The sequence below is a fragment of the Protopterus annectens genome, chromosome 1.part1 (genome assembly GCF_019279795.1).
Source record: "Protopterus annectens isolate FY-2018-M chromosome 1.part1, PAN1.0, whole genome shotgun sequence".
Lineage (NCBI taxonomy): Eukaryota > Metazoa > Chordata > Ceratodontiformes > Protopteridae > Protopterus > Protopterus annectens.
In genome coordinates this window covers 1,803,492,787-1,803,519,680 of record NC_056726.1, presented here as the reverse complement: position 1 = coordinate 1,803,519,680, position 26,894 = coordinate 1,803,492,787, and positions in this window count along the sequence as shown.

Here is a 26,894-nt window from a genome sequence, read left to right as displayed (position 1 = left end):
CTTATATTTAACTGTTTTATCTCTCAACTTCTTTGCTGAAGAATCAGGAATGAAGCCAAAAATAATGTGGGACAAAGGCCTAAAATCACTGACAATTAAAGTATCACGCTGATTCAACTAGAGAGTTAATAGAACAAGGGGTTTTGAATCAATGTGTATTTTCTGAATAATAATGAAACTATAAATCAGATTTGTCATAAAAATAAAAAATGTATGAGGGGCAGGGCAAAAATATGAGGCAAAATCAAAGAGTTTCTGCAAAATCTAGGTTATTTAAAAGACACGTTTGTAAGTAGGAGATATGACAGAAAGTGCTGTCATTCTTCCGCTATTGCCACATTTCCAGTGAATTGTCACTAAATTATTTTTGATCACAGTGCAATAGGAAGTACTGAAATAGCATTTCTAGTAAGTACATTTAAAGTGAAAGGCCGCAGGAATACTGAAGATGCATTTATTTCTCTGAAGTGCCACAACTTCAGAGCTGATTGTATGATTTATATGAGGATGTGTCAGGTTCAGGATAATTACACACACATACATACATACATACACACAAACACTTACACATGCTCACGTTTTTAGTTTTTGTTGTAACTGTTGTTTTGTTTTGAGGAAACAGCACTTTAAAGAACTGGTGGAGTGCTGTTTTTGTGTTGGGTATTCTTGAACATAATAATGTTAGCAGCATTGTGAGAAACAGACAAATGTAGGTTTTGTAAAACTGAATAAGAAACATTTGCACACCTCGTTGCTGGTTGCAACATACTAGTGGCGGAAGGACTATATACTGAAAGGCATAATAATGTGGCAAGACTATTGCACTGGGGATTGTGCAAATAATATAGTACTGAAGTGGCTGAAAAACACTGGAAACGTGAGCTACAAAACATCAGAGAAAATGATGAAGTTTATATCACATGGGATCACCCATTACCAACAGTTCAAAAGATAGATGCTAGAAAACCAGATACAGTGGTCCAAGAAAAGAAGACAAACGTAGCACTGATCATTGAAATTGCCACACCCAGTGACTATAGTGGCTTGCGTGCAGAGAGACACAAAGTCATAAAATATCAGGATCTGTGGGTAGAAACAAGAGCAATGTGGAAGAAAGATAGACAGTTCCAATAGTAGTACGATCAACGGGGCTTATAAAAAAGAATCTACAATCATATTTAGATATGTTACCAATCCATGTAACCCCATATGAATTTCAGAAGGAGTCATTACTGGCCACATTGTGGGTGCTGTGAACAGCACTTCTGGCTAACACTGAAGACTAAAACAATGCTAATTTCATGAACTTTAATTGTACTTTGGCTTAGGAACGGGGTCCATTCCTGTCATAGTATTAGAAACCCAAAGATTTGGAGAAATTAAAAAAGTGTGAAATGATTTTGAATGGAAAGTGCTTTATAATCAGACTGTTGTAGTATATGTACATTTGCAGCTCTTCATGCAGTGTCGCATTGATATTTCTATGTATCTGCATTGCTTAGCTATATCAAAGTAAAAATTAAATAGTCAGAGTTTTTCTGTGTTTTTATGCAACACAGTTCCTAGAACAGAGATTAATATGCTTGTTCTATTTGTAAAATTGCTTTCTAGATAAGGTTCAGATTTAACTGGTGTAGGTATCTATGCTTTTTTATTTCTCCAAGTCTTTTGGGTTTTTAATACCATGACAGGAATGGACCGCATTCCTAAGTCAAAGTATGATTCAAGTTCATGAAATTACTATTGTTTCAGTTTTTAATGTTAGCCAGAAATGCTGTTCGCAGCACCCAGAATGTGCCCAGTAATGATGCCTTCTACAATTCATATGGAGTTACACGTATCAGTAACATATCTAAGCATGATTGTAAATTCTTTTTTATAAGACCCATTGCTCCTAATTCTGTTGGAACTGTCTGGGTATCCTTCTTCCACATTGCCCTCATTTCTGTGCAATGGTGCAGAGGCTAACATTGGTGCCTCACAGCAGGAGGTTCTCAGGTTCAGTTCTTGGCTTGGTTGCCTTCTGTGCAGAGTCTGCATGCCCACCCTGGTTCATGTACTCCAGTTTCCTCCCACATTCCAAAGACATGCGTCTGGAGTATTTTTCCCTGGGCCTGTGCTGAAAATAGGCTCTGCCCTAGTTGGATTTCCCTGGTCAACAAATGCTAAATAAATAACTAAAAATTCTGGTATTTTAGGACTTTATGTCTCTCTATACATAAGACACTGTAGTCACTAGGTGTAGCAGTTTCAATGATTAATGCTAGTTTTGTCTTCTTTTCATGGACTACTCTATCTAGTTTATTTGCATCTATTCTTTGAACTGTTGGTAATGGGTGATCCCATGTGATACAAACTTCATCATTTTCTATAATGCTTTGTGCCTCATGTTTCCAGTGTTTTTCAGCTACTTCAGTATTATAATGTTTGCACATTCCCCAATACAACAGTCTTGTTAAATCATTGTACTCAGCAGCAGAATGTGTGACTGTTTCCAATTCTGTTTTACAAAACCTACATCTGTCTGTTTCTCCCACATTTTCAATGGACTTTGTAAATCAACATGTACGTAGTCCACTATCTTGGGCCACCAATATTAACCTTTCACCTTCTGGTTTAAATTCACCTCTCCTTAACCATGCCTGTGTTAAGTCCTGATCAACATGAGGTTGTTCCAAGAGTTTTCTATACTTACAACTGTATTTATACATTTTCCACATTTCTTGCCTTCTCATCTGATCCTTCACCTTATATTCTTTCTTTTGTTTTTTGGCACATTCAGTTGCTGCCTGATTTTTATCTACTTCTGGTGTGATTTCTATTCCTGCTTGACAACGATATGCTTCTGCTAAAGTAAGCAGAGAATTCATCTTAGACTTCTTCGCCTCATGTTTCAAAACTTTTACTGCATTTGGGTCTTGTGAGGTCAGCAGATATGTGTGGAGTCCCACGACTGCAGCTCTATACATCTAATAAATTTCAGGGAGGCCCATCCCTCCTTCAGAATGGGGAATATATAATCTTGGTATACACTGATTTTTATAAATCACTTGGTGAGCATGAAGCATCCTTCTTGTTTTCTTATCTAAATAATCTTGGTATACACTGATTTTTATAAATCACTTGGTGAGCATGAAGCATCCTTCTTGTTTTCTTATCTAAATAATCTTGGTATACACTGATTTTTATAAATCACTTGGTGAGCATGAGGCATCCTTCTTGTTTTCTTATCTAATCTATCCAACACATTTTGGGGCCAGTCAATCATTCCAAAATTGTAAGTTAGGACAGGAAGAGCAAATTGGCTTATTGGCTCCTAGATGTCAACGCTGTTTTTGGGATTAAAGTCTTCTAAAGTACTCCTTGCTAAGTTTTATTTGCATTTGCATTTGTTCATGTTTAACTGTTGATCCTTCATCAGTCCCAAAATATTTATACACTCCTTCTTGCTCAAGTTCTTTTATATCACATTCCTGTCCCAAACTGATGTTTTCTTGGTGCTGCAGTTTTCCTGCTTTAAAGGCTGCTTTTGCACATTTATCAAGACCAAATGACATTATCTGAAAAAGTTTTGACAGCTTGCAGTTGTGCTTTCAGTTCCTCATCTGATGAGCTATACAGTTTTAAATCATCAACAAAGAGAAGATGAGAATTCTTTACACTTAGTTGTTTTCTAGGAGCCAAATTATAGCCATGACCTAAGCTGTTAGGTAGACAGCTTAATGGGCTAAGGGCAAGGCAGAATTGCAGCTGTGACAGAAAGCCACCCTGGAATATGCCCCTTTAAATTTTGATCCCTGGGATAATAATTTGTCCTTTATCATGGCTTAATTGCAAAGTGGTCTGCCACTGTTTCATGGTCACTGTAATATAGTCGGATCAGTGTAGGGTGTATCTTATACATTTTTAAGCACTCTTTTATCCATGAATGTGGGATGATATCAAATGCTATTTTGTAGTCAATCCATGCCATACTCTGATTTCCCCTTTTAACAGTTCTCCTCTATGATTTTATTTAACAACAAATGATCCTTTGCTGCATATGACTTTCTTTTATTGCCCTTTTGTTCTACTGCCATAATTGAGTTTTCTTCTAAATGACTATAGACTCTGTCAGCATCAATTCCCATGTATATTTTATATGTCGTCAGAAAGCAAGTTATTGGTCTATAATTTTTAGGGTAGCTTGCATGTTCATTCTTAAGCAGGAGCATAGTTTTTCCTGTTGTTAGCCAGGTTGGTGTTTGTTCAGGGTGCACGTATACATAGTTCTTACTCATGGCTAAATCTTCATGCTAAGATGTTAATACTTTTAACCAGAAGTTAGGTAATGTACATGGGCCTGGCGTTTTCCAGTTAGAGGCTGTTCTTAACTTTGTTTCAATTTCTCTCTCCATTTCATATCCAGTAGCTTTAAACTTCTTATTCTTTCTTTTACTTCTTCTGTTCATTTAGCATCTTTTGTGTTCCACGGGATCTTCATAGATACTTCTCCAAAATGTATCTATTTCTTTTACCTTGTTTCCCAATTCTCTGTAACACTTTTTTGGGTCATCAATAAATTGCTTATTTTGTACTTTTCCTTTATATTTATATGCGTATCTTCTAAGTTTTTCCGCTTTTGCTGAGATTTTTAGTTTGTTATTTGCAATAGTGCATGATAGATCCTGGTCTAGCCTAACTCTGCATGTTGCTTTTATCATGTCTATCTTTCTTAGTATTTTTGTTGATCTGTTCTCTCTTCTATAATCTTCTAACAGTGACACTTCTTGTCTTAATTGCTTTATAGTTTTCTCTATTTGGTATTTTCATGATGGTAATCAATTTCTCCCATTCCTTTCCCTCACTATTAATTTAGCTGCACAGTAATATATCCTGATTCTTCTTCTTCTTCTTCTTTCGGCTTTTTCCCGGTTACGGGTTGCCACAGTGGATCACCTGTCCGCTCATGATTGGCAGTGGAACTTTACAGTGTCGAGTTGCCAGCCCGGTGCCCAACCTTCCACAGAAGGCACATACATGTACACACTCACACCTAGGGCCAATTTAGTGTGTCCAATCCACCTGCAGCATGTCTTTGGGATGTGGGAGGAAACTGGACCACCTGGAGGAAACCCACGTGACCACAGGGAGGACATGCAGACTCCACACAGAAGGCACCCCAGCCGAGAATTGAACCAGATAACCTCTTGCTGTGAGGTGGCAATGCTAACTGCTGCATCACCGTGGCCGCCCAGTAATATATCCTGTTTACTTCTGTTAAATTGCATGGATCTCTATGGACAGTCCTAATTACTGTGTTCATTTGTTTTATCAAACTTCTGACTTTCTGGGTTTTATTGACCTTCTGCAGTCTCTTTCTTTCATTGATCTCAATATGTCTATCTATGTCTACTAAATCAAGCATTTTCTCTCATTTTTCTTAGCTCATTTTCTTCTAAACCGTGGGCACATTTTTTGTTTCCCATTTCCTGCAGGCATTCTGTAGAAAGTTCTGTAGCATATTCCTTGTGGCACATGCTCTTCGATCTCATCCTGTACCATCCATTGTTCTGTCATATGAGAACTCACTGGCCTGTCACTGCTCAACATCGACTGCATCAGAGTTTCCACAGTTTCCTATTCCTTCCTTTGCTGTCCAGCTTCAAGTGAACATTTTTACTGGTTTCCTGTGGAAGGCTCCAGAATATCTTCATATGGCACCTGACCAATTGCTTCCTGTTCCACTGGTTTCCCCTTAATTTGGATATCCATTGCTCTATCCTGTTGGGGTGCTTTCTAAATTAGATTTTCTTCACTGAATCCTTCACTTTGCAGGTACTCCATAACCTCAGTTTGTGTTTCTTTAACTTCTCCGTTACTAATCTCCTTTTTACTTTTCCTCTTTGTCTTCTTATTTTTCATATTGTAAAGTTTTCCATGTCTGGATTCCTTTGCCCATATTTCTCTTCAAATATCTTTGGTGCTGCTCTTTTTGTATTGGTTAGTTTTGCTTTCTTCTTTGCATAAATATTACACCAAATTAAATCTGTTTTTGTTTCCCATGTGCATATTTTTTTTTCAGATGTCTCCTGATCTTCCTGCTTCTCCTTACTTTGGGGACTCGTTCCATCATGCTGTGATGTAACCCTGTATTAGACCTTCTACACTAAATTCTTCAATTCACAGGCACTCCATAACTTCAGTTTCTATTTTTTTGACTTTAACTTTGCTAATCTTCTTTTCTACATTCCTTCTTTTCCTGTATTTCCCTTCAAATATTTTTGGTGCTGCTTTCTTTATATTAATTTTGCTTTCTACCTTGCAAACATATTGCACCATAGCAAATCTCTCTTTCTTTCTGTGAACCTGTGTTTATATTTCTTTTTTATACTTTTCAAAAATCTCTAGGTTTTTGTTGTTTATATTTTTGCACTTCCTCAGATGCTTCTTTTTCCAAACAGATCAAAGTTTCTTGATCTGTATACTATTTTTCACAAATCAGTTGTATTAATGAATACAAAATTTTATTTGAAGCTTCTGACAGCTTTTCTTTTGGAAGTATTTTCCTTTCCTCTAATTTTCCTCTTAATCATTTTATATACCTTGTGTCTGAAAAGTCTGGGCTTTTTGCATAATACTAACAATACATAATTTCTTTCTTAGACTCAGTAGTCCACTTTATCATCATTACGGCTCTTCTTTGGCCTAGCAGTTTTTGTGATTTTTGTGGAATACTACTTCCTTCTGCAATGGTGGGGGGGGGCATCCCCCCCCCGCCTGGCCTCATTGTAGGAATGTTTCTGTATTTTAAGGATCCTACACTGTCATCTTTTCCTGTCCTGGCACCAGTGTGCCGACCAAGATTGGACACTTTTTTATCCTGGGTCTTGTTCACCTAGCTATCTTTTTTTAATTATTAACCTACTTCTGTCCATGATATAGTCTATATAAATACAGTCTATATATCAGTGTCGTCTTGGTGAGACCCTGAAAAAACAGGGTCCACCTAGCGAAGGTACTCACCAAGACTTGAGAATTAATTCAGTTTCAGCAATAATACCCTCCTTTATTTGTTGACTTATCATCTCTCCATTCTGTCTAGAGAAAGTGATATGTTGAGAGATTTCTAGCATAATATAAAATAATGACAGCATTACTACCATGTGTTTCCAAAACTGAAGGTAATGTCCCTGGCTGCACAGCATAAAGGTATAGAGCCATGACTAAGGCCAAGATAATCTGAGTCCATTCAATTGCTTAAGGAGCAAAGCAGGGAGGGAGGTAAATGAGTGGCTTTTGGCTTGTCCATCCTACTGCTTAGTACAGGATACTTCTTTTTTTCTTAAAAATCTTATTATTAAATTTTAAAATAAAATGAAAACAAGATGCAACATTTAAAAACACAAGAATAAAAAACTATATAAAAGGTCCATAACAAAAATGTATATTAAACAAAGCCATTAATACTTTTCCAATAAGTTTTACCATGATAAATAAATATTGATGTGTAACATTTGATGGTCTCCTATATACAGTTTGCAAATTCTTATTTCATACAGCCTTTGCTATATGAATATATTCAGTGAAAGAGAGGATATTTTTACTTTACTTTTCTTTGTAATAATTTTTCTGGCAATAGCCAGATTGGACCAAAGGGAAGACGTTTGTGTTTTGGGTATGGCACCTGGAATTGGGGCATTTAATAAAATGAAATAATTTATAACAATACAATTAATTGCCTGACCACATTGCTTTAGCAAAATTTCTGAACTCTAACTAAAATGGAACAAACATTTTACATTCTATGAACATATGTAGCCAATTTGCTTCCAGGGTCTCATCACATCTCCATCACTTTATTATCTCTGTTTTACAAATTAAAGCAACCCTATGTGGAGTTAAAAAGATATGATGTAAGAACTTCTGTGTAAAATTCTCTGATAAAGTGATGACGTAGAGTTCCCTAAAGATTTTATACATAATTTGTTGTTTATGTCTGAAAAAGAATCATCATTTACTTTTGTTGAATAATTTAATAAACAGGATACATCTTGATGGAGACAGATAAGCATTTGACATATGCAAGTTAATATATCATTCTTGGTAGCAAGGAAGGAGGCATGGGCTGATGGTCACCAGGTGTTAGGTTTAGTGATGCATCTAGCATTACTTCTTATCAAACCCCAAGTAGGATCCCCCCCGTATATCCCTATGTGTATCCAAAGCTAGTCATGCTCATTAACCATGCATATTGTCCTCTGCACCTTGACTCTCACCTTTTAATGGAGGAATAAAGATCTAACAAGATGAGTCCATGAAGGTGTGCTTTTCCTGAAGAGGGAGGGGCATATGATGAACTCTTATTGCAGGAGTTTGCTGACTCTTACAGGTAATGGAGAATATATAGATCCATGAGGGTTAAGGGTAGAGTTCAGAGGCAAGATGGACATGGAGGCCAAAAAAAATAAAACAATTTTCTACTGGCAGTCTCAGACTCAGTAGTTAGTAGTCTGCATCCTGAAACTCTGAAAAACTAATTGAAAATCCTGAGAAATAACAGTGAACTATAAGAGTCACTGTTACATATGGAAAATATTTTCGCTGTTTGTATATATTAACTCTGAAATCAAAGTACATTGGAAAAGGGGACATTCTCCAAAATACAGCAATTTTGGACTCCGTATATATTTTATCCTAATCAAATTTAAGTTTTTAGTTCTGAGGATCACAGTTTCCATCCTTGATCTTACAATGGAAGGTCATAATTCTCATAACAGTATTTATCATGTTTTAGCCAGTTTGCTGAACAGTTACATAGCAAAAGATATTTTTTTGCAATTGTTCATGAAATATTCCTATGAATGACATAGTATAAAACTTGAGTAAATGTAGTGAATTTTAATTAATACTTGAGAGAATTTAGGGAAAAAAAACATTTCATATCTTTGACAATTATAGTCCAGAGTTTTGGAGTCTTATTTATAATTCTATACTGTTATTGTGCATTCATGATTTTCCAGTTGCTGAGAAAAAAATAAATTCATTTCTTAAAAAAAAATGACAACACATTTTTTACCAGATAGAACACTGATATTGGCATAGTTCATGAGTTGACGGAATATATGTGCTATGCTGGAGATCTTTAGTCAATGTTGAGCAAGTGGCAAAATTATGGTTATATTTGTAAGATCCCTAGAAAAAAAATAAAACAAAATAATTGCAGATTTAAACAAAATGCAGAGGAGAAAAGAGATATTTGTTGCAGAGAAGTAAATATAGGCCTTGATTATTGTAAACATGAATGAGTGGTGATCAGAAAGGTCTGGCAATTGTGCGGGAGACAAAGGTGGACCATTTTCAGTTTCACGAGTACCAGGAAAGAAACAGTCACAGAAACTGAAATACTGCTATGGATGTTTCTCGAGTGGACTTGTTAGAGGAGATGTTCTAACTAGGTGGCTTTCTTAAAGTTCAGTGGGTTAGTGGAGAAGTTTTTGTTATTTGGCTGCTACATTGGTTGTGGAATGGATTTCATGTGCTGGGCACTGTGAATGTTTTATTTAAATGCAACTTACTGGGGTTTGTAGGTAAGATTGTGACTGGCTTCACAGGATTTGCACTGATACTTCAACACTTCCTTTTTATAATATTTCTTAAAGAATACAGGATATTTCCCCTTTCTTCTTTTTTGTAAAATGGCAGAAATATTAGTTGAAAAACAATGTGTAGGCATTGTAACAACATTATTAAATGGAGTTGCATTAGTGATACTTCAAGATGGCAGTTATTTTTTTAAAGTTTCACATAGTGCATTCACACACATACACACAGAGATATTTATACACCCCCAACACACACACACACACACACACACACACACACACACACTTACATGTAGCTACATATTGTAGTTATATTAATGATGGAAAAAGTTTATTTTGCCTTGGAATGTGCTCACTGTGTCTTCAGAATGTATGGAGTGTGGGAAAATTCTTACAACAATAAGTCAAATCACAAGGCTTTAATTGGCAATTACGCTAATATGAAATGTGTAGTGTGGAAGGCTAAATTCTGGAAGTTATTTTCCTTGCAATGAATTGCCTGAAAGGAAAACTGGAAGAGTGGATTGAGAGAGGTCTGAGTGTATGCTAATCTGTGGAGAATAACCAGTGGGTTTTACCTTGCAGAATTATCAGTTTTTGTAACCAAAAGTACTGTCTGGGAGATGCTTACATCCTAGGACTTTCTTTTCATTAAAATACAGCACATACCTAGGAATGGTAATGTAGATTGGATGCTGTTATCAAGGTAGAGTTGCAAACCCAGCTGGGCCAACACCTGAGCTCGTGTAATTTGAGATTTTACATTTCTCCTGCCTCCAATATCTTTTTAGATCTTACACTGGTGATGTGCATGGGCAATTTGGCCAGATACTTGACAAAATATAGTTCCTTCAGTATGACTGCTACAATGTGCAAACCATATTTTGGGTTCTAAAATCCTCATTGAGCTTTGCCTCTTGTGTTCCTGGAGTGGTTAGCTTGGGGCAAATTCCAAAAAACTTGTTCTCAGTGTAAGTTACCTACACTGGTATAAGGCAGATCTATAAAGCAGGCTTGCACTGTAGTCAGATTCCAAAAGTTGTGCTCTCGTTGTAAGTGACTTACATACACTGGAGTGAGTCACTTAAGCTGAGAGCATGTCTTTTGGAATGTGCCCCCTTGTCTTTACAATCACAGAGGAATTATTAGGGAAAATGGTCAAATCACAGGTGCAGACTGACCAGAAACAAGGGTAACTACCACAACAAATGCATTGGTTATCACAGCTGACAGCTCCAAGACTATGCTCCCGCTGAAGAAATTAGCCAAGGAAGATGACCTGGAATCTTATTCAATGACCCTTGAATGCTATGCTACCACAGACAATGAGAACCAAACAGACAAGGCAAGAATCTTATCACTCCAGCTGATAGTAAAGGCACTGAAAACATACGTAGGCATGGATAAGAATGACTGCATGGACTATGATAAACTTAAGAAAGAAAGAATATTTAGTCATGGCCACCATCAAACCTAAAGTGCGAGAAAAAAAAATTATAACTAAGTTTTAATAGAGAGAAATACACTGGTAAATGCACAGATGCACAATTCAAAGTAAATGTGACAGCTTTGCCTTGAATATGATAACATTAAACTGAAAATGGAAAGTTTAGCACTGGACAGGATTAAAAGATCTTTACCAAGCAAAATATGAAAATGGGTACTAAAAAATTAATACCAAGGACTCTGATTACCTAGTAATGTTAATGACACAAAGTATAGAAATGAATTGTCTGTTTGTAAGGCTAAAACTGTAGTAAGAGGTGTACCTTTTATGAAATCAAAACCACAATGAAAGAGGTATAAAATGTCAGTGCTTCTTGTGAAGAATGCTAAAAGACTGCATTCTGGATACAGAAATCCCTTGATCCCAATGTCTATCAAGGAAGTACTATCTAAATGCATTGCATGGACATTATGGGGACCATTAACACAATACAGCCATGGGTATCACTACTGACTAATAATAATAAAATATGTTACCAGATTTCCAGAGGCATTGCCATTATGCAGAACTAATGCTGATACTATTGCCAAGGAGCTGGTACTGTTATTCTTCAGAGTGGGGGCATTCCTAAAGACATACCTACCAATCAAAGTTCTCCATTTATGTTACCCATGCTGCATTAATTATATCAGCGATTTAGCAGTTGAAGATATCAGTACACCATCCTCAGACTGATACTTTAGTAGAAAAGTTTATTAAAACACTGAAACCAATGCTGATGCAGATAGGAAAAAGCAGGTATTACTCTATGGACTGTTTGCAATCAGAGGAGTACCATCAGCTTAGACTGGGTTTACCCCATATGAACTTCTGTAATACAAGCATCCCAGATGGCTGCTTGGCAGTACCAATGAAATTTGGAAGAGGAAACATCATCATTCAGATGTGTGACAGAACGCCGTGCTGGTCTGCGGGATAGATTAAAGTTAGTAATATCTATAGCAAGGAAGCACATGATGAAACCCCATGACAACCATTAATGAGTCTATAATAAAAATACCCAACTTAAAAATTTTAACTTAGGAGACCAGGAATTAGTATTAATGTTTTCTACAGAAAACAAATTTCTGGCCAAAGAGCAGGGGTCATTTGAGGTGACAGAATGAGCAGTCAGAGTAATTTATAAGGCCAGACAGTCAGGAAAGAGAAAGATATAGCAGATTTACCATATTAATGTACTAAAGCCATGGAAGGAAGCAAATTATTCTGCAGAGTTTGCAAACTGAAACTCCTATAGGAAAGACCAAGGATTCTCTATCAATAGTACAGATAGAAGACTCCATATTAAAAGTACACAAGCATGAAGGGGAAAATTTCACTTCAGGCATATTTTCAGAGACAGCTGTGAGAACTAAAAAAAAGTTTTTTTTACATGAAAAAGCCCAGCACTACGGCTGGGTGAAAGTGCTTGTGTTTATCTGTGGAATAAATTATTTATTGCTTTCCGGTGCATCCAGACCATTTTTTTCAGTTACTAGTTACCAGTTTTATGGTCTGTGTTCTCCGTGTTTTGTTTGGTTAAGACTTGAGAAAACATTAAAAAGGATACTGGCAGACACCACTTACCCCATCTGCCAAAGAAAAAAATTGCTTTTGTTAGTCCTGATAGTTAATTTCAGAATGCAGTCTTAAAATCTGGCATAAGTAGACCCTCAGCTACCTTTCAGAGGCTGCTGGATGAAATACTGAAGCCTCAGTCCTGCTTTTCTGCAGCACACCTAGATGACATCATTCATTCAATTGACTGGTAGTCTCACTCACCTCAAGTGCAGGCTTTTAGAAACCATAATTCAGGCAGGCTTGACTGTAGATGTTAGGATGAGTAAACTGAGTATAACAAATCCTTAGCGTATCTTATGGGAAAAGGGGTAGCAGGTCTACAACTGAAAAAGTTAAAGCCCTTACAAAAAAAAATTGTCCTGTACCCTCTACTTAGAGAGAGGTGAAGCTCTCTTTGGACTAGCTGAGTACTACAGAAAGGTTTTGCTTAATCATGTGACCATTGCTTGTCTTTTGACAGCTCTCACAAAACAGAAAGTTTCTGTTAAGATGTAATTTAATTTTAAGGCAGACAGGGCATTTAATGAACCAAGAAGGATCCTTTCTTCTGAACATCAGGTAACAACTCCTGATTTTTCTAAAGAATTTGTCTTATATACTGACCTATCAGTGGTTGGCTTGAGGACAGTACCTATGCCAAGACAGTCAAGGTAAGGAACACCCTGTGTGCTATTTCAGCAGGAAACTATGCAATACAGAAAGGAGATGCTCTACTCCTGACAGAATATGTCTGATAAATAAATGGACCTTTTCTGCCTTAAATACTATTTCTTAGACAGCCACTTAAGTATGGTAACCGATCATGTCCCTTTTCTGTGGATAAGTAGGCAAACTGATGGCAATAAAAGTTGTGTAGGTAGACACTCTCTCTTCAACCCTTTCAAATTGACTATGTCCTACAGGCTTGGTCTAGCCAGCTGAAATGCTGATGGGTTGTTCTGGGCCTACTACTCAACATAATGATTAAAACAAACTTGATTGTGCTGGGAGAAGGTAGTGGTAGTATGTTGATGGAAAAAGTGTATGTTACCTAACTATGTTGAATGTGTTTACTAACTGTATTTTGTGTGAAAACATTCTCAAAACAGTTAGTCATGTCTCAAAATCTTAATGGCCAATTACTCTAGAATGGAGGAGTAAAGTCAGAGAGTTAGTTCCTCACTGGAAGAGCATCTGAAAGGAAGGTCTTGAAGCACTGGAAATGTGGAGTGAGAGAGGGCCCAGTTAGCTTATTTGTGGACTGTAATATGTGGATTGCATCTTCTAGAACTATATGTTGTTGAAGGTGAAAGTAAAGCCAGGGAGACGCTTTTGATTATAAGACAGCCTGTACCCTAGAAGGCATATAATAAAGGCTTGACATTTGCGGGCAAGTTTTTACATGGTTTGCACAGTGAACAGTGATTTAGACTTATATAGCTTATAGGCAGGCTTTCCGTGCTTTAACAATGATCTAAGTTCAGGGGTTATCCAAGGGATTATTTGATATTTATCTCAAACAGTGGTAAGGTGCATAATTTCATAGGTACTTACTAAGTTATTGATCAGTGATGATGCTAAAAGCCTAGCCTTACATTACCATGGTACTTTTGACCCTTATATTTTGTGTATAAATAACCCAGAGGTGGCAGAACAAAGATATATTGGGACATTTACTTGTTTATTTATTTATTTATTTTATTTTATTTATTTTACATTTGTTGACCGGGTTAGTCCGACTGGAATCAAAGTCCATTTTCAGCGGAGGCCCGGGGAGATAAGCTCCAGACACAATACAAGAACAAAAAGCAGTTGAGAAAAAAAGAAAAACATTGATCACATACAATATTATAATTTTAGTTATAAGTGTAGTTAAGAAGGGAATGCAGGTAGAAGTACATTCAGTCAGTGTTACAAATTTCCATTTTGAGGTTAGCAGTAGATAACAATATCAGATTAGATAAGTAATTACATACGTTATGTTGATTTAGTCAGGCTTGTTGCCTCTTTCCATAAGGGAAGTGGGTGCTAAGTCAGGACAAATTTACATTTTTTATCTAATCGTATAAATTATGTCTGAATAGAGTAAGGGAAGTATTTTGCTTGATATGTAGTGGAAGACGGTGGCATAGTGGCACTATAAAGCCTATGACTCTAATGAAACCTAACATTTCGATCTTAAAATTTCCACATATTATCTATGGCCAAGCATCTGAACTATGCTATAAAATTTGTGTGACTCAGATCCAAAGTATGATTTTGCAAAAACAGCTGCCTAGATAACATCTACAAATGAAACTGTACCGCAATGCACAAGCATTAGACAGGAGTCCTTAAAATTACTACCTTGAAAATCTGAAATAGTTAAAACATTATAATCCTGTATAACAGCTAATTAGTTAAAATGGCAATGTACTTTTTAACGTCCATTTTAAGAAATATTCATAACTCTGCCAAAACAAATGGATCACTACCACCCGACCCGAACTATGTCACTAAGTTTGTGAAACTCAAATCCAGAATGCAATTTGTGAAAATGACTGCATGACAACAAATACATATAGAATTGCACAGCGACACAAAATATTTGACAGAAGTGTTTATAAAATCACTGCCCAGAAAATTGTATATTAAAACTCTAAAGTTAAAAAGTTATAAGGCTACAAAACAATCACTTAAAACTTTCACTACCATAGTTTTCAAACCAAACAGAACATTTTATGCCCACATTTTCAGCATATCATCTACAGGCCACCCCATTTTGCTTTTTGTGAATGTTGCTTAGCCTGGTTTGTCAAAGTTAGAATTAACATGGTATTCTAACTTCTGACAGTCTTGCAGTTAGCCACAAAAGGTGCCCTTAGATGCTCTGGTAATTCATTTACAATATAAAAGTTCAGTGTGTTTTGGCAAACTTCGGTCTGCACTGGGGGCCTTAGAAAACTTTCCATCCTTTCCTGCATGAACTGAGCACATTATTTCATTCCACGAAACTAATGGTTCTGCAAACCTTCTTCATGGAAATCATGTAACTTTGCAAAGGGTATCTTTCAACTATCCTTAAAGATGTAGTGAACACTCTGTGCTCAGACTCCTTTTTAATGACCTTGTTATTATAGCTACGACCTGTACTACTAAAGCACAGTGTGGCAAAGGCAAGATTATGTTCTACAGAGCCTTGCACCACTCCCTGCAGTACCGTCTATAGAATGAGCCAGTAACTACTGAACAGAGATGCCTCTGCTCTTCCCTGTTTTTTTAACATCACATTGTGACTTTAAATCAGATGCTATACTTACAAAAAGAAAAATGAATGGTAGTTCTGCTTCTCAAATCAGTCCTAAACCTCTCATATCTGTCCTAAACTAAAGCAAGCTTTTGATAATCTCAGATTTGTCTAGAGGATATGTATACCTCAGACTACAATTTGACTTTTTGATCTCTACTTTATGCATTGTAAGCACTGCAAAATCTTCTCCAACAAAGTAAAATCTGTGCTTCTAACTTAGTATCAATAATCTCTCATGGTTAAACGCAAGGGAGGTTGTAAGGAATTGAACAGCTTAATCAGGTGATCCAAACAAAACTCAGCCTGCTATCTGTTAATAGTGAACCTGTTACTGACTCAAATGCATAGTAGAGGGTTTTGCTTCTTATCTTGCAGCTTAGCTCAGATCAGCTGTATAAACTATCACATTACCTCAGAGTTTTTTTGGGACCATATTTATATACACACCTGACTTTAAGTAAATCACTGGGTATGTCTATCTGAGTGCCAAGAGTCTCTATCCAATGCCCGTCTTTGGAACCTGAATACAAAATGTGTGCAGAACTTGAGAGATATATTTTTAAGAAAAGGGCTGGCATTTCTATTTTTTAGAAGTGTGAATGGAGCCATTCTCAGTTTAATTTCTCCAAGTCTTTTGGGATTCTAATACCATGATGGGAATGGACCCCACTCCTAAACCAGGGTATGATTAAAGTTCATTAAAATTAGTATTGTTTCTCTTTGATGTTAGACAAAAGTGCTCTTCATAGCACCAGCAATGTGCCCAGAACTGACTCCTTCTGTAATTCATATGTCTTTACGTGTATCGGTAGTATATCAAAATATGACTCTAAATTCTTTTCTACTGTTGGATCTGTTTGGATATCTTTTTTTCCACATTGCTTTCATTTCTGTCTGCAAATCCTGCTATTTTCTGACTTTATGTCTGTCTTGTACGCAACACACTGTAATCACTGGGTGTAGCAATTTCAATGATCAGTGCTACTGTTGTCCTTTTTTTCTGGACTACTACATCTGTTTTTTCATGCATGTATTTTTGAACTGTTGGTAATGGGTGATATAAACTTCATAATTCCCTACAATGCTTTGAGGTTCATGTTTAAAGTGCTTCTCATCTACTTCAATATTAGTGTTTTCAATGCAACAGTCTCTCTATATTATTGTGCCTTTCAATATACTGGCATATCATACTCAGCAACAACATGTGTGACTGTTTCCTGTTCTTTTTTATAGAACCTGCATTTGTCTGTTTCTTCCACATGTTTAATGAACTTTGTAACCAATGTGTAAGTAGCCCACTATGCTAGGCTGCCTTTATTAACCTTTCATCTTTTTGTTTGAATTCACCATTCCTTAACCATTCCTGTGTCAAATCCTGATTGACATGAGGTTGTTCCAGGAGATCTCTGTACTTGCCACAATATTTATGGCTTTTCTGCATTTCTTTACTTCTCATCTGATCCTTCTTGTTATATTTTTCTTTTGTTTTTTTTTGACACATTCAGTTTCTGTCTGACTTTTGTATACTTTTGGTTTGATTTGCATTCTTGCTTGACATAGATATGCTTCTGATAAACTAAACAGAAAAGTCATCGTATACTTCTCCTCACATTTTAAACCTTTCATTATGCTTGGATCTGGTGAGGTCAGCAGATGTGAATGCAGTCCCACAACTGCAGATCTATACATGTAATCGATTTCAAGCAGGCCCATACCTCCAATCTTGGTATACATTGTTTTTATATATCATTTGATAATCATAGAGCATTTTTTATTGTTTTTCCTGCCCAAGTGATTCAATACATTTTGGGAACAGTCAGTAACCCCAAAACTGTTAGAAAAGGAAGGGCAAATTGGTTTATAGCTTGGACTTTATTCTTAGATGTCAAAGCAGTTCTCAGTATTTATTATAGTCATCTGAAGTATTCCTTGCTGAGTTTTATTCAAAATTGTTCATGTTTTATTGCTGATCCTTTATCAGTTCCCAACTATTTATACACTCCCTTCTGCTTAAGTTTTTTTATATCACATTCCTGTCCTAGATTGATATTTTCTTCTTACTGCAGTGTTCTTGTTTCAAATTTTACTCTTGCACATTATCAAGTCCAAATGACATTCTTATATCATCAGAGAAAGTCTGCACCACTTGCAGTTGTGCTTTCAACTCCTCATCTGATGAACTATACAGTTAGTCCACACAAAGTAGAGATGTCTTAAAACAAAATTGTTTTCTGGATGCCAACTTGTAACCATGGCCTAATCTGTTAAGTAAATAACTTAATGGGTTAAGGGCAAGACAAAAAAGCAGCAGTGACAAGGGATCACCCTGGAATATCCCCTTTGAATTTTACTCTCTGGGATAATAATTTCCTCTCTGTTATGCCTTAGCAGCAAAGTGGTTTGCCACCCCACCATTTCCTGGTCACTGCAATGTAATTGCTCAGTGTAGGGTGCATCTTATGCATCTGTCAGCACTCCTTTATCCATGAATGTGAGATGCTGTCAAATGCTTTTAGTAATCTGTCAATGTCATACGTAGATTCTTCCCCGTTTTACAATTCTTCATTATGGTTTTATTTAACAAGAAATGATCATTTGTTCATAGGTTCATAGATTAGTACTAGGCTAACTGCCCTTGCCAGCCATTTTAAACCTAGCCAGTTATCCCTTGGGAAACTCGAACCCTGCACCTTGTGTTTGTAAGGCAAACACCTTAACCATTTAGCCACCCTCCCATACTACTTTCTTTTATTACCCTTTTGTTCTGTTCATAAATTACTATAAATTCTTATCAGTATCAATTCTAGTATATAGTTGGTCTACAGTTTTTAGGATGGCTTGCAGGTTCACTCTTCAGGAGAATCATTTTTGTTTTTTGTTAACTAGGTTGGTGTCTGTTCAGGATGTGCACATAAATAATTCTTACTTAGGACTACATGTTTGTGAAAATATGTTAATAATTTTGACCAAAAGTTATGTACTGCATCTGGGCTCAAGGTCTTCCACTTAGGAGCTTTTCTTAATTTTATTTCACTTTCTCTGGGCATTACTTCATCTCATTTCATATCCTCTAAATTAGAACTCCTTACTGTTTCTTTTAATTTTTCTATCAATTCATCATCTTGTCTTCCACAGAGACTTCATGAATATTTCTTTTTTTGTGATATTTCTTTCTCTATTGCTTTATTTCCAAGTTTTCTATAAAACTTTTTGGGTCATCAGTGAATTGGTTATTTTATACTTTTCCTTTATATCTGTCTGAATGTCTTTTATGTTTTTCCTGCATGTGCTGCTATTTTTAGTTTATTATTTGCAAAAGTGTATGATAGATCCTGGCCTGTTTTGATAATGCACACTGCTTTTACCACATATATCTTTCTGAAGTATTTTTAATAAACTGTTCACTCTTCTATATTCTAGTAGTGTTACTTCTTGACTTAATTGTTTTATAGTTTTCTTTATTCAGTGCTTCCATGGTGGCATTTTATTTCCTGCCTTCCTTTCCCTTATTGCTTTATGTTTTTTTGTGGCAAGATTTTATCTTATTAATTTAGCTACATAGTAAGTAATATATCGTATTTATTTGTGTTAAATCACAAGATTTTTTCTTAATATTCCTGACTAGTGTATTCATTTGTTTTACCAAACTTCTAACATTTTGAGTCTTATTAACTTTCTGTAATCTATTTCTTTCATCTATCTTAATATGTCTATCCATCTCTATTAAACCGAGAATCCCTTCTCTTAGATTATTTTCTTTTAGACCAAGAGCACCAGCTTTGCTCCCCATTTCCTGTGAGTATTCTACAGAAAGTTCCAGAACATGTTCCTGTGGCATATCATCTTCAGATGCACTCTGCTTCATCTGCTGCTCCTTCATAAGGAAACTCATTGGCCTATCACTTCGCAACATTGCCTGCATCAGGCTTACCACTGTTTCCTGCTCCTTCCTTTGCTGTGTAATTTCAACTGAACTTTTGTACCAGTGAACTACAGAAGGCTCCTGAGCATCACCATGCGCAATTCTTCAGATGCCTTCCGTTCCACCTGTCTCTTCATAATCTGGAAGCTCATTGCTCCATCATACTGTGACATTACCTATATTAGATTTTCTACACTAACCTTTTCACTTCACAAATAATGCATAACTTCAGTTTCTATTTAACTTCATCCCTACTAATCATCTTTTCTACTTCCCTTTGTTTTTTTATTTCTGTATTGTGATTTTTTTCCATTTTTGGATGCCTTTGCCTGTATTTCTGTTCACACATCATTGATGCTACTTTTGAATCGATTAGTGTGACTTTCTCCTTTGCATAAATATTGCACCATACAAGATCTCTTTTTCTTTCCCATGTCTATACTTCTTCAGATACCTACTGCTCCACTTGCTGCTCCTTAGTCTGGGATCCCATTGTTCCATCATGCTGCTACATTGTCTGTGCTGGATTGTCTGCGCTAAATTCAGTCTCCAGATAATACATGACTTTACTTTTGATTTGTTTAACTCTTACCTCTCAACCTCTTAGAGCAGGAAGTTTGGACAAAGCCATAAATAAAAGTGGGACAAAGCCCCCAAAATAGGGATATTTTTAATAAAAATTGATACAATAGCACATTTTGCATTAGCATAAATTTTCTGAAGGGTATGAAGTCTAAAACTTAAATGTCTGTCATAATTTTCTAACTTTAATCTTTAATGATTTGCCACTAATTTGCCAGAAAACCACAATTTTATGAAAAATGGACCAAAAAATGATGCACAAATCTGGACATGCTGCAAGCTGAGAGGTATGGAACTTCTACTTTAATAATCCTCTGTAAATTTCTTCTTTGTTTTCTTGTGAAATTTTCCATATCCAGAAGCCTTTGCCTATATTTCTCTTCAAATATCTTTGGAGATGATTTTTTGTATTGATTAGTTTGTCTTTTCTTTTTCCTTTGAATAAATATATCACCTTATCAGATGTCTTTCTTTCCTATGTTCATTTTTTTATACCTTTGAAAAATCTCTGGATTTTGTTCTTTATATTTTTGGATTTCCTCTGTCGTGTCTTTTTCCAGGTGGCCCAAAGTTTATTTGTCTATGTAATGTTTTTCATGTTACTGTTGTATTAATAAATGCAAACTTTTATCTTTTGACAGTTTTTCTTGGGCACGTATTTTTCTTTCCTCTCATTTCTCTCTTAGTTTTCATGAATATTTTCTATGTGAAACTTCTGTGCTTCTTGCATAATAGTAACAATACATCATTTCCTTCTTATCCTTAGTAATCCACTACATCATCTTAATGGCTCTTTTTAGCCTGTCAGTTTTTGTGATTTTTGTGGACTATTACTTCCTTCTACAAAAGTGTGTATGTGTGGGGGGGGGCATCCTGTGTCTACTGTTTAATTATATATTTCTAAAAGGGACATGGACATTACCGGTTTTCACAAAGGACTCCAATATTGTGATGCTTTCCAAGTCTGGTAAAGACAACACTTAAATAATAATTATAGGCATATATTGCCTATTATGTGCACATTTTGGCAAGGAAAGTGCAGATCCTGCTATTTATGCTGGTACATAAATTGAAGGGATTATTTATTATGGGACACTATAGTGCAGACCACATTAAACCTTGAATGACTGAATGCAGAGTTATAGGCTTTCATGCAGGCTGTTGACTTAGGGAAGGCATTTGATTGGGTCTACCTGTGATAAGTGCTTGAAATGATGGGGATGCCTGGCTTATTTGTAACAACAACAAAATCCCATATGACCCATCTTATGTGAGAGTGCAGAGGGATACTAGTACTATTTTTCACCTTTTTCCCCTGATGAGGAGAACAAGACAAGCTCTCTCCCCCTCAAGCCAGTATATCTGGCACTGAAAATGTTGTCAATACAATCACTACACCTCAAACACCACCCTCACCTACACAACACACACCTACATATGCGGAGGTCCTCCACATAAACAGACCCAAACAAAGGAGACCTCTGAGGCAAAAATACACGCAATCTCCAAAGCCCTCCATACCACATACCATGCATAGTCCACACACCTGTGCCTCACAGCCACTAAGGCTTCCCCATAAACCCCCCCAAAAAATTCTATTTTGTTTGCTTGTTTTCCACCTTTCCTAGTCAGTATAGTCCAGATCCCAGGCTTTGTTTGTCTCAGGACTTTATTTTCTGTGTTCAGAGCTGTCCAGACCTTGCTGTGGTAGACGGAAGTACTACTGCTTACCAGTGGGAGTGGTGTGCATTGTACTGCCTGCCTAAAATTAGAGGAGTGGTTTCCAACTCTGAAATTGCAATTTTATTAGCCTTTATGGGCTGATTTCTATCCCTTTCAACTTTCTGGCTTAAAAACACATGTGTATGTGCATTTTACGCATCGTGAAGCACCGCGGGGCTACGGTTAAACTATTCCAGGTGCAAGAAAGTCTGCTTTTCAAATTTTCCCTTAGAACTAGCTGGTTTCCCAGTAGTAGCACTAAAATCTAAACCTCTGTGACTAGCACTTGCTCTAGAACATGATGGAAAGCACTAGGAAGCCTGAAACTGATACAAGCACTCAACTCTCCTTGTCAATAAGGAGAAATTAATTGTAGGCACTAAACAGCCTATAATTGCAAAGTACCTAGCAAAGGTAAGGGAAAACAGCTCTTGCACTTTACAAAAAAAGCACCTAAACAGGCATGTCCAAGGGTCAGCTTCCGGTAATTTCTCCTGTCCACCTGGTGAATCTGGATATATTGGGGCAATGCGGCAACTGCCTCATGTACACAGACAAACCTCTCTTCCTACCACCCAACACTACAACCTGCGAGAGATGCACTTACATAGCCAAACTGGAAGCAAAGCTCTCTCCAGCCAAGATTGTGCTAGACAGTCAAGAAGAGAAGGTTAACACCTGCACTACACCTCAAGCAACACATAGCCCTTCAAAACCAACACCATCAACACCCACATATGCGGAGGCCCTTAACATTAACCTGGCCAAGCAACAAGGACTTCCGAAGCTGAAATGCAAACAAACACCAGTCACAACCAAAGTGACACATAGCTTACAACACCAGTATGCCACCCAACAACAGCCCCTAAGGCAAGACAATGTACCCAACACTTTAGTCATAGGTGACTCTATAGTCAGGCACACTGATGTCCCACTCACCAGGCTGAACAAGGAGAAAATTACAGTCAGCTGCCTATCAGGTGCCAGGATCTGCCACATAACACCTGCACTTAAGTCACTCCACAGCAAGTACAAATATGACTCTGTCATTGTCCATGCTGGAGTGAATAACTTGAGACATACCTCCCTGGACTACATGAAAAGAGACATGGAAGAGCTCTCGGATCATGTGACCCAGGCAAGTATGACCCTAGCCCTGAGTAGCATCCTGCCTTCACCCAGAATGATATCACAGTATAAGGACAAAATGATTGACTTCAACAATTGGCTAAGCTTCTGGTGTCATTCAAAGGGGATCCAGTATCTGTCTGCTTGGGAAAACATGATCGAAAAACCATGATGCTTTGCCAGAGATGGTCTGCACCTGTCACCCCCGGGATTCATGTTACTGGCTAAAGCTCTTGCCACCCCTATAGTGCCTTTTTTAGGCAAGGTTCAAAGGACAAAACCACCATCTTAACAGATACAAGCATGCAAAATCTGAAGGTAACGCTACTCAATACTAGAAGTCTAAATCTCAAAATGCACTCTCTTGAGGCACTCCTAAAAATGGAGAACATCGATATCTGTGCAGTAACTGAGACCTGGTTCAAGGCTCCAGAGAGCACCCCTGCAATACCAGGCTACAACTCTTACCACACTTTTCGGCCACCAAACCAAGACCGAAACACTAAAGGTGGAGGAGTGTCCATATTCACCAAGGATATTCACACCTCCAGGCTAGTTGCCCAGCACAATGCATCTGAAATTCTCCAGGTGCAACTAACACTAGGTAAGACTGCAATCCAAACTGTAGCTTGTTACAGATCCCCCACCATGCCCCAAGATTCTCACTACAACTTTCTAAACATACTGGAAAATATTACGATACAACCAAACACCCTAATACTGGGTGATTTCAACTACACTGCCTTTAACTGGGAAGACTAATCCATTGTCCCACCAGGGGCTCCAATATCCTAGACCTGGTCATTACCAACATGGAAGATAGATGCTCCACACCAGTGGTCACCTTCTCATTGGTCAGGTCTGACCATAAGCAAATCACCCTTGACATCCACATCCCACCCCCCAGTAAGGAAACCTCTGTAAAAAACTTCTCCAAAGCCAACTTCATGCTACTCAAGTCAGACGTGACAAACTTCATGACACCCATGCAGACGGGATCTGAAAGTTCGACTGCTGAATCCTACACTAAGGCACTGTATGAGCACATCCACTCGTGCATGAATCGTGCCATCCCAAATAGAACCAAGATGCTCTCCTCTAAAAAAAGGAAGACAATCTGGTGGTCCCCTGCCATAAACAAACTATGCAACAGAAGGAAGAAACTGTTGCAGAAAAGAGGAAAATCCCAAGATGCAAAAAACTCCCTTACCAGTCTCAGTAAAAAGCTAAGATCCCTCATAAAATCCTCAAAAGCTAGTTACAAAAATAAAATTGCCAAAGATTTCAAAGACAACCACAAGGCATTCTATAGTTATGTCAAGAATCTAAATGGCAATGCTCAGATCTGCTCTGAGATACAACAGAATGGCATTAAATATACTGATCCAAAGGATATTGCCAATATCCTGGCAGATTGATTTAGTGCCAACTTCACCCACCCCTCACTCCCTAAAAGGCCCATCTCAATAACAAAAGATTGCCAAATTACTGTAATCACAGCCACACAGGTAGAAACCGCACTCTCCAAAGCTAAGAATACAGCATCCATGGAACCAGATGACATCCCGGGCTATGTATTACATGAACTACAAAATGGACTGTCACCTCACCTAAGTGTCATGTTTAATCATAGCCTTACCGCAGGCTTCATGCCCACTGAGTGGCGCACAGCTACAGTTATCCCACTCCACAAGGAGGGATCCACCTTGGATCCCGGGAACTACTGTCCCATAAGTCTGACGAGCCTGATCTGCAAGAGCATGGAACACCTTATCATGGAACTTATAAACAAAGACATTGGCAGTCTTCAAACACTGGACCCCACCCAGTTTGGGTTTGTGAAGGGCCGATCTTGTCTCCTGAACCTGAGTGACTTCTTTGAATCAATTTCCAGAGCTGTGGACGAGGGTAAGGCAGTCCACACAGCCTATTTGGACCTCACCAAGGCCTTCAACACCATCCCCCACTCTGGAATCATCGATAAACTTACTAAGCTGGGCATAAATCCCTATGTTACTCAATGGGTTGTCAACTGGCTTACTGACAAAACCCAGACTGTAAATGTAGCCGACTCCAAATCCAGCTCCAGACAAGTGACAAGTGGAGTACCTCAGGGTTCAGTCCTGGGACCGCTCCTGTTTGACATCTACTTCTCTGAAGTACAGGCCAACACTAAGGGACTCTGGCTAACAAAGTTTGCAGATGACTGCAAACTGGGAGCCATTATTGAATCCCCAAATGATGTGGATATTCTGCAAAAGGGCCTTACAGAAACAGATGCTTGGTGCCAGAGATATGGGCTCAAGCTTAATGCTAAGAAATGTGTAGTCATCCCCTTTGGGAAAAACCATGTACCCATGAATTACTACATAGGTGGCAGTACACTAAATACCGAAAGTGTGATGAAACACTTAGGGACACAGGTGGACAGTGGTCTCATCTTCGATAATCACATCGCCACAACAGTCAGGAAATCCTTCTTTGTGGCACACCTCATCACTAAGGGCTTTTCATCCAGGAAAAAGGAGGTCATTGTCCCACTGTACTCATCCCTCTTTAGACCCATTATAGAGTATAATGCCCCATTTGGTATGTACCTCACAAGACATCTGCAACAGCTGGAAAGGCCACAGAAATGCCTCACTAAAAGAATCACAGGCCTAAAGCAGATGCCATATGCTGACAGTCTAAAAAACTCCAGCTATAGTCTGTGGCATATTGTCTACTCAGAGGCGATCTCTGCTTAACATACAAGGCCATGTCAAACCCTGAGCTGTTGGACATGCCCCACTTAAAGAAATTCCAATCCCTCAGAGCCACATACTCCAGGGCTCTAAACCTTGTCATCACAATGAACAAAACATGCTGTTGGGATAGGTTCCTGACCCAGAGACTCCACATACTCTGGAATAGACTGCCCATAAATGTCAAGCAGAGTGCCTCCTTGTCCTCTTCAAAAGGAACCTTGATGATTGGATGGGAGATAGGAAGTTCACCCCAGGGATCATGTCAGTTGCCCTGCTAGACAGGGGTCGAGGGAAGTAAATATTGTGGGAAGAAATATCCAGGGCATTGTTATGGCTAGGCTTGTATAGGCCCTAGGGCCGATAGCCTAGTACCAACCTATGAACCTATGAACATATTAGTAATAGGAGACTCTATTGTGAGACATAAAGGTGTGCCTCTCACCAGGCTGGATATGGAGAAAGTCACGGTCAGTTGTCTGTCAGGTGCCAGAATCCACCAATCACATAAGCACTCAAGTCTCTCAACAACAGGTACTGTTATGACTCTGTCATAGTCCATGTTGGTCTATATTAAGAGAGACATGACTGAGCTCACTGATTATGTGTCCCAGGCAGGTATGTCCCTAGCCTTAAGCAGCATTCTGCTGCCACTCAGAATGATGCCTCAATACAAACAGAAAATGATTGACTTTAACAATTGGCTTAGTTTCTGGTGTCATTCCAGGGGGATCCAGTACCTGACAGTCAGGGAAGATATCATCAACAGACCATGATACTTTGCCAGAGATGGCCTGCATCTGTCTCACCTGGGCTACAGGAAAAGGCTCTTGCTTCCCTTATAGTGCCTTTTTAGGAAAAGTGATAAGGTTAAAAC